A 10,468-nucleotide genomic window follows, 5' to 3' on the forward strand; every position below is an offset into this window, starting at 1 on the left:
ACAAGCTATGCATTCCAGCTAGCTCCGTTCGTCTTTTGTTGTTGCAGGAGGTGATAGAGGTGGGGTGTCCCGATCTTTCGATGAGATGATAACTATCGATTTGGTGGAGACGACTTTGAAGATCCGACTACAAACGTGCAACGACGTTGCGCCTTAGCAATTGCTAAACCAACTCCGAGAGGTTATTGACCACGCTAGAGCACGATCAACCTGACCACGAAGGTCTATTCCTGCAAGCAATCGAAGAACAAGCAAGAATTTGATAAAATCAATCTGAATATTGCGAATATGTATGAAGTACTGATAATGGTGGGGATACGAAAAGTGGTCTTGATCTGGTCGTTGGACACAAACGAAGCATACGAAGTTGCAATGGCTAAATTTTATCTAAACAAATCCCAACAAAAAAGCTACTAGATGGATCTACTTATATAGGAGCAAGGGGTGGCGGCCAAGGATGTGGGAGAACGTCCCAAGGCAGCCTAAAACCAACCCTAGGTCGTACGAGGCTCATGGGCCCAAGTGGAGGTGATGCAACACCTTTGGACTTGTTGTTTGACCCGGATTCTGCTGCAGCATCAGATTGTTTCGTCGATATCTGAATGATCCATACGAATTTGAAGGTGAATCCAATTGGGATGGAAAGAGCACAAAATCTAGATTCCAAGAAAAAAAGAATCACCCAATTCGGAGTCCGTATGAAAAAGTTGTTGGCGTTTTGAGTCAGGTATGTCTGTGCAGTCCGAATCTGAATCCAGAACGTGAGAGACTTGGACTCTATCTTATCTTGGCCCAAAAGTGACGTGAGAGAACTTTTTGAACAACACTTAAACATCTCTTTCTCCCTTATCTTCATATGTGAATTGTACAAATGTCCCATACACCTGCAATTAGACAAAACACAAAAGTGTATGAAGTATTTTTGTTCTGGATAACATAAATAGATTATTGAATAGTTTGCACTAGAAATCACCTGACAAATATGCATGTATGCAATATTTTTGGTCGTATCCAAGGAGGCACATGGAGGACTAGTGGGACACTTTGGCGTGAAGAAGACGGAGGATGTACTTGCTACACATTTCTTTTGGCCAAAGATGAGACGGGATGTTGAGCGTTTTATTGCTCGCTGCACTACATGTCAAAAAGCTAAGTCATGACTCAATCCTCATGGTTTATATATGTCTTTGCCTGTACCTAGTGTTCCTTGGGAGGATATATCTATGGACTTTGTTTTAGATTTACCTAGAACAAAGAAGGGGAGGGATAGCATATTTGTTGTCGTGGATAGATTCTCGAAATTGCACATTTTATACCATGTCATAAAAGCGATGATGCTGTTAATGTTGCTGATTTGTTCTTTCATGAAATTATTCGCTTGCATGGTGTGCCAAATACTATTGTTTCATATCATGATACTAAAGTTCTTAGCCACTTTTGGAGATGTTTATGGGCTAAGTTGGGGACTAAACTGCTTTTTAGTACTACTTGTCACCCCCAAACTGATGGACAAACTGAAGTAGTCAATAGAACATTGTCTACTATGCTTAGGGCTGTTTTGAAGAATAATAAGAAAATGTGGGAAGAATGCTTGCCTCATATTGAATTTGCTTATAATCGTTCATTGCATTCTACTACTAAGATGTGCCCTTTTGAAATTGTGTATGGGTTCCTACCTCGTGCACCTATTGATTTGTTGCCTCTTCCATCTTCGGAGAAGGTTAATTTTGATGCTAAACAACGTGCTGAATTGATTTTAAAAATGCATGAGTTAACTAAGGAAAATATTGAGCGTATGAATGCTAAATATAAACTTGCTGGAGATAAGGGTAGAAAACATGTTGTGTTTTCACCTGGAGATCTTGTTTGGTTACATTTGCGTAAGGATAGATTTCCTGATTTGCGCAAATCAAAGCTAATGCCACGTGCTGATGGTCCCCTTAAGGTGTTGGAGAAAATAAATGATAATGCATATAAACTTGAGCTGCCTGCAGATTTTGGGGTTAGTCCCACTTTTAATATTGCAGATTTGAAGCCTTATTTGGGTGAGGATGATGAACTTCCGTCGAAGATGACTACATTTCAAAAGGGGAGGATGATGAGGACATCAATACCATTTTTACACCCACAACCCTTGCTACTATACATACTAGACCAATTACTAGAGCTCGCCAGGTACTTTCATTTCTTGGTAATGATTCTAATGTTCATGAGAATATGATGCTGCCTAAATTGGATACATTTGTTTTGCTTACAAATGAAGGGCCTCGCTTGGAGAAGGATGAACATTGGAGCAAGAACAAGCATAGAGATGATGGCATGCGCAAGGGGAACAAGAATGGAGTTACAAGTGATGATTTCAGGACTTTGAAGCCACCATAATGGGTGCATGAAGCCTTGGACGAAATATACAAGATGCCACTTCATAAATTTCGTCCCGAGGCTATTCTAGGTGTTGCGTCACCTTATTATTGGGCCAGGCCCATGTAATTTCGAAATACATAAGTATAGGCTATTTTTAGAGTCCGTATGTGTGGGGAAACAAGAGATAGGGTTGATTTCGGACCCCTCCACCAAGGGCCACGAAATTCCCCCCCTCTTCCTCCATATATACAGCCCTTAGGGCACCGTTTAGACATTGGGTTTTTCTTAGATTAAAGTTCGCCATAGCTGCAACTCCGCGTACTTCGTTTGTGTTCAATGACCGGACAAAGGCGTCACAGAACCCCACCTTGATCAATAAAACTTTCATCTTATATTCGCAATATCCAGATTGCAATCTCAGTTTCTTGCTTGTTCTTCGTTTGCTCGCAGGAAACAGACCCTCGTGGTCAGGTTGATCGTGCTCCGACGTGGTCAATAACCTCTCAGAGTTGGTTTTGCGATTGCTAAGGCGCGATGTCCTCACACGTTCATAGTCGGATCGTCAGAGTCGACTTCCACCAAAGTGATATCCATCATCTCATCAAAAGACGGGACACCTCTGCCTATATCACACGTACTTCTTTATCTACTCCGACTGATGAGACCGTCAAGACAAGCTCCTTCAAGTGTTTCACTTGCGGCGGCCGAGGCCACAAGTCCTATGAATGCACAAACAAGCGCACCATGATCCTCAACGACGAGGGCACCTATGACTCCATGAGTGATGAGGAGATGGAAGCTCTTGAGCAAGTGGCCATGCACCGGCGAGTGAACGAGGATGAAGATGATCAAGTCTTTTGTGATGAGGATTCGAGCCCCGCTCTCGTTGTCTCCAAGGTCTTGACTCTTCAACATCAACAAGAAGAAGACCAACGATGCCACATCTTCCACACAAACGCCGGCATCAATGGAAGGTCCTTCAAGGTCATCATCGATGGAGGTAGTTGCCACAACTTGGCAAGTGAAGAAATATGCTACAAGCTTCAATTGGTTAAGAGGAAGCACTCGCACCCCTACAAGGTTCAATGGCTAAGTGACTCCGGCACTATACGAGTTGAGCATACGGTCCAAGTCTCCTTCAAAATTGGTGCATATGAAGACACTTTGGAGTGTGATGTGGTCCCCATGACCGTTTGCCACCTCCTTCTTGGTAGGCCATGGCAATTCGATCGTGGTGTCATCCACAACAGGCGCACCAATCACTATAGCTTCAAGATGAAAGGGAAGGAATATGTGCTACGACCTACGTCTCCTAGTCAAGTGATAGCCGACAAGCAAGCCACCCATCATGGAGAGAAGAGTGAGAAAGTGATCCACCCAAAAGTGAGTGAGAGCCACAAGCCAAACTTGAGCGCCTCTTCACCTAGAGAGAAAAACTTAGTCCAATTTGCCACAAAAAGTGAGATGAGAGAAGTGTGTGAGAACCCTTCGAGTGTTATGTACTTTGTCCTTGTGTGCAAGGATGGAGAACCAAAAACTAACACCTCTCACGAGCTACCGTTAGTGTTTCAATCTCTTTTGCAGGAATTCCAAGATGTTTTCCCCGATGAGCTACCTCCGGGTCTACCTCCTCTATGAGGCATTGAGCATCAAATCGACCTCATTCCCGGAGCGCCCCTACCAAACAAAGCTCCATACCGCGTCAACCTGAAAGAAACTAAGGAGATCCAACGGCAAGTACAACAACTAATCAACAATGGTCATGTACGTGAAAGCCTAAGCCCTTGTGTCGTTCCGGTTATACTTGTGCCTAAGCCCGATGGATGTTTCCGCTTGTGTTCCGATTGTAGACCTATAAATGCTATTACCGTTTGCTATAGGCATCCCATTCCTTGCTTAGATGATATGCTTGATGAACTTAGTGGAGCCAACTTTTTCTCAAAAATTGATCTTAAAAGTGGCTATTATCAAATCCGCATACAAGAGGGTGATGAATGGAAAACTGCTTTCAAAACCAAATTTGGCTTATATGAGTGGTTAGTTATGCCTATGGGTTTATCGAAGGCTCCCGGTACTTTCGTGCGTCTCATGCATTATGTGCTTCGCCCTTATATTGGAGTCTTTGTTGTCGTTTACTTTGATGATATTCTTATGTTTAGCAAAACCATGAAAGAGCATCTTAATCATGTTAGGGTTGTTTTGCAAACCCTTCTCAAGGAACGTCTTTATGCCAACATGAAAAAGTGCACATTTGGTGTTGACAAAGTGGTTTTCTTGGGTTTTGTTGTATCTTCCAAGGGTGTCCATGTTGATGAATCTAAAATTGAAGCAATCAAAACTTGGCCCCAACCCACCAATTTGCAACAAATGCGTAGTTTTCTTGGTCTAGCAGGTTTTTACCGTCGCTTTGTGAAAGATTTTAGCACTACTGCGCCTTTGCATGCTTTGAGTAAGAAGAATGCTCCTTTCGTTTGGGGATCTTTGCAATCCACCGCTTTTGATGAGCTCAAGTCTTTGCTTACTCATGCTCGGATTCTTGCTTTGCCCAACTTTGACAAAACATTTGAGGTTCATTGTGATGCAAGTGGTACCGGAATTGGCGAAGTTTTGATGCAAGAAAAACGAGCCATTGCATATTTTAGTGAAAAACTCTCCGGTGCTCAACTTAACTATCCCATCTATGACAAAGAATTGTATGCTTTAGTGCGTGTGCTACATGTTTGGGAACGTTATCTTAGACCTCATGAGTTTGTCATCCATACCGATCATGAAACGCTTAAGTACTTAAAAGGTCAAACTAAGTTGAACAAGCGTCATGCCAAATGGAGTGAATTTATTGAATATTTCCCCTATGTGATCAAGTACATTAAGGGTAAGGAAAATGTAGTTGTGGATGCACTTTCACGCATAAGCACGCTTGTCACTAAACTTGAGTTGAATGTTATTGGTTTTGAGCAAATCAAAGACTTGTATGCTAATGATACATCTTTTGCGACTCCTTATGCTAAATGTTTGACGCATACATCTTGGGACCAATATTACATCGAGGATGGTTATCTTGTGAGAGCTAACAAACTATGCATTCCCGAGTCTTCTCTTCGTTTGCTCCTTTTGCAAGAGGCTCATGGAGGCGGACTCATGGGACATTTCGGACGTGACAAGACATTCGCCACGCTCTCCAAGAACTACTTTTGGCCCAAGATGTTCCGAGACGACTCATGTTTCACAAGCCGATGCTCTACATGTCGCAAAGCTAAGTCTAAAGCTCAATCACATGATCCTTACATGCCTCTTCCTATTCCTTATCAACCTTGGGAAGACATTAGCATGGATTTTGTACTTGGTTTGCCTAGAACTCAAAATGGCAAGGATTCCGTGTTTGTTGTTCTGGACCGATTTTCTAAGATGGCACATTTCATCCCTTGCAACAAGATAGACGATGATTCACACATTGCAAATCTCTTTTGTAGGGAAATCTTGTGCCTCCATGGAGTACCAAAGACAATCGTCTCCGACCGCGACGTCAAGTTCTGGAGTTACTTTTGGAAGACGCTATGTGCCAAGCTCGGAATCAAGCTCTTGTTCTCATCCGCATACCATCCTCAAACCGACGGCCAAACGGAGGTGACGAACCAAACACTATCCACTCTACTTCGTGTGTTGATCAAGAAGAACATCAAGGAGTGGGAGGCATGTCTACCCATCTCCGAGTACGCCTACAACCGTGCAAGACATTCGACTGGCAAGTCCCCCTTCGAGGTCGTCTACGGGTTCAACCCGTTGTCCCCATTGGACATTTTACCTCTTCCTCTACAAGAGCGCACCAACCTCGACGCAAGTGCCCGTGCAAGCTACATCAAGAAGATGCATGAAGATATAAGACACACCGTCGAGCGCCAAGTACAACTACTCGCGACCAAGCTCAACATCAACAAGCATCCCATGATATTCAACATTGGAGACCTCGTGTGGCTACACCTTCGCAAGGAACGCTTCCCCAACGAACGCAAGTCCAAGCTTCTCCCTCAAGTCGACGGACCCTTCAAGGTGCTAGCACGCTACAACAACAACGCTTACAAGATTGATCTCCCACACAAGAAGTACAATGTGAGCGACATCTTCAACATCTCCGATCTCTCCCCGTACCATGGTGATGAGGATTTCGATCCGAGGTCGGATCTTTCCCAAGGGGGGGGAGAGGATGCGGAGCATCCTTCGGTCATACCCATGGACCTTCCATCATCTCACCAAGCACCAAGAGGACCCATGACTAGAGCACGAGCTAGAGCTCTCGAGACCAAGGTGACTTCTCTCCTTAGTGATATATCACATGATCCTCTCGAGACATGGCTACTACCTCAATCCAGAATGTTGTGCATGATTAGGTACCAAGAGGACCCTCCCGAGGATGCACATGAAGATGGACAAGACCCCAAGTCCATGGAAGAAGAGAACCAATGGAAGAAGGCAAGAATAGCCTCCAGGCGCCGGACATCCGGCAAGGACCCCGGACATCCGGCCCCTGGAGATCTACACGGCCAGCCCTCTGTAGAAGAAACTACAGCAACTGGACATCCGTCGTCCAGCCCGGACATCCGGCCCCCACCGGAAATCCGGCCAAACTCCCGTACATCTGGCATCAACGACCAGAGAGCACAGAAGCTTGCCCTGTCAGCCCGGACATCCGGCGATCGCCCTGGACATCCGGCGTCTCCCGAAGCAGCGGACATCCGGACCCTCCGAGCGAACATCCGGCACCGCCCATCCAGAGAGCAGAACAGCCATCTGCGCCATCCCGGACATCCGGCTCCTCAGCCCGGACATCCGGCGCCTCGCGAGCCATCGGACATCCGGCTCGACGCCCGGATGTCCGGCCTTCCCAGCGCCTGCGCGCACGCGTTGGACTGAGTCCATGTACCCCTTCGCCCCTAGCCTATATATAGGACTCCTCCTCCTCACTTCGAGACTTAGCATTGTGATAACTCATTTAGAGATAGAGCTCTGCTCATCCGTACCGGATCTACTCCACGTGAGGGATCGTGCCTCTTAGGAGAAGATCCATTCGGATTCAAGGCCTCCATCCAGAGAAGACAATCAAGACCTCCTCATGGAGAAGAACGGTTCCCTTTGTATCCTTCCTTTGTTGATTTTGGATCATGTCTTACCTTATGCTTTCGGTGATCTAGCCCTTTTGTGATCGATTACTTGTTGGTTGAGTGATTCTCTCGTTTCTCCCCGTGTTTTCCCTTGTGTTTTCCGTGCGTTCTTCATGTTCCCCCATAGGATCCACTCCAAACGTGAAAGATCGGCCCCTTAGGGTTCCGCCCTACATCAGGAAGCCTTGTGTCATCTGCCCTGCGAGGCTTGGCCCCTCGTGAGTCTTGAACTTGGGTTCATGAAGCTGGGCCATACTGGGCCACTACTCAAGCCACGCCACAGGCCGCAGGAAGGCAAGTCTGGGGATCCCCGTTCCCAGAATGCCGATAGCCAGTATGTTTTGGCTTGAATGGCCTTAATTCTAGTCTTTTTCGTAATTGCATAACACTATATTATGTTTGGGTTGTTACCCGCCCTGACTTTTGACGTTAAGTCGCCAGGGCATATGTTGTTTAAACTTTGTGCAGGACATGCAAACTTTCAATGGAAATACGAGTACTGGAATGGCCTATATGAGTGAGTACACCAGGCAGATCATAAAGATTAAATTAGCGGCTCAAAATTCAAAGGTAAACATGCATGAAGGCATGACATGACAGATCATTGTTTTCAACTATCCTATTACAAGTCTTTGATTTAATCCCACAGAAGTTTTTAACTTCAAATGTTTTGGAGCTGCACTCCTATAAGCCGGCCTGAGAACCGCCTGGATCGTCATCTCTATGATAAGTTTTCTTCTTGCCGCCTTGATGATTGTGGATCATCCTGCGCCGGCTCTTCTTTGTCGATCATCTGAAGATCAGTTGTTGTTCAGTCGATGCCGATTAAAGCTTCGAAAGTGGCCTCATCATTAAGTATAATAGAATGATCAATGTCAGGGGTGAAGGTATGCTTACGTCGAGGAGCAATAAGGTTGACAACATCATGAGCTGGCGGCTTAATCTTCTAGTTGTTCTCATCATAAGCCGGCGTGTGGTGATTTAAAATCATATATTCAATCAGTTTGCAAGCGACGGGTCGCATCTCCCTGACACAGATATTTGAAGTCTTGTTCCTCAAAGGTAGACCCGTTATCTTTTAACTCTGGGCAGTCGGTGGCTATTTCCACCGAGTCAAGCTCTGATTGCCATGCTTTAGCTCGGCCCAGAGCAACAATGGGTCCGGCTCGGGCGTCTGACAGCTTATATTTTGTGACTTGAGCCGGCGCTGTCGAGAGCTGATCCTGCATGGTTTTGATCTGAGTGGGAGGTTTTCTGCCACCTGATAAAGCAACAAGGCTTCGCAAGGTTCCGGTGTATAGCTACACAGTTAATGAATATACTGCCTTGAGCTTCATCAACATATTTTCGCCAAGGTTGGCACTTCTGGGGTCTGTTCATAAGTTGCCAAGCAAGTTAAAACATCATGAATTGAGAATCGCCAGGTGAATTAACATAATATCAAAACATGTGTTCAAATGCATATGAGTCTTACCAAAGATGGAGGTTGTCATATGGGTGATATGTTATTTTAAGCCGGCAAGCTCATAAGCAACTGACTTAAGTTGTGCTTCCGCCTCTTCGTCTCTCTTCAGTAGTGCAGTCTTGTCAGATTCCCAGGCAGCTCTCTCTATATCAAAACTTGCTTTAAGCTTCTCAACTTCCTCCAACGAAGTTTTCAGCTCTAGCTTGGCCTTGGATGTCTCTGCCTGCTGCAACTTTATATTCTTCCTCAAATCACCCACTTGTGATTCCTTCATGCTCAATCCTGCCTGAAATACAATGATACAACAATGGTTACAAAACAAGGTTGAACTATTGGTGATGATAACCTGTTAAAAGTCCCAAGCACACTGATGTAGGGTGTAACCCAATGAGGGATCTTTTCAGACTTGGAGGGGGAAAAGGAGAGTAACAACAAGAACACAAAGAGGAAATCACACCAACAATTCCCGATTACACATCCACTAGAATAACAACACAAGATCCACAAGTCACAAACACAATCAAAGGAAAGATACAATGGCAAAGTTCATCCCAAATCCAAAGGAGATGGGGTGATGCGGAGCATCCTACGGTCATCCCCATGGACCTACCTTTGTCTCATAAAGAGCCAAGAGGACCTATGACACGAGCACGAACTAGAGCTCTCGAGAACGAGGTGACGTCTCTCCTTAGTGATATCACATATGATCCACTCGAGACATGGCTACTACCTAAGTCCGATATACTATGCATGATTCGGTATCAAGAGGAACCTCCCGAGGATGCACGTGAAGAAGGAGAAGCCGCCAACTCCACGGATGAAGAGAACCAACTGAAACGGGAAAGTTCACCTTCCAAGCCCCGGACATCCGGCCCCTGGAGCGTCTCCATCAACAACAGCCAGGCTAGCCAAGTCTACAGGGCCCGGACATCGGGCCCCAGCCCGGAAATCCGGCCAAAGTCCCGGAAATTCGGCGCCACGCGCCAGGAACTACAGAAGCTCTCGCCTCCAGCCCGGACATCCAGCGACTAGGCCCGCACATCCGGCCCCTCCGGAAGCCCCGGACATCCGGCCCCACGTGTCTGCGCACAGTAAAGGGCCGAAGACCATGTACCTCTTCGCCCCCGAGACTATATATACTCCTTCCCCTTCCTCTTTCTAGGGTTAGAATTGGTTTATCTCATATTTGTGTGACAGCCTTGCGCATCCACTTGGATACTTCTCCTCGGAGTCCACGACCTCTTCGGAGAAGATCCCCCAAGCGGATTCAAGACCCCTTTCTAGGGAAGACCATCAAGACCTCCTCACGGAGAAGAACCGTTCCTTTGTATCCTTACCTTTGTTGATTGTGGATCATATGTTACTCTTTGTGTTCGGTGATCTAGCACTTGTGTGATTGATTCCTTGTTGGTTTAGTGATTCTCTCTCATTTTCCCCGTGTTTCCCCTTTTGTGCTTCCGCGTGTTCTTCGTGATTCCCCGTA

This window comes from Triticum aestivum, chromosome 4B (assembly GCF_018294505.1).
Source record: "Triticum aestivum cultivar Chinese Spring chromosome 4B, IWGSC CS RefSeq v2.1, whole genome shotgun sequence".
Taxonomy (NCBI): Eukaryota; Viridiplantae; Streptophyta; class Magnoliopsida; order Poales; family Poaceae; genus Triticum; species Triticum aestivum.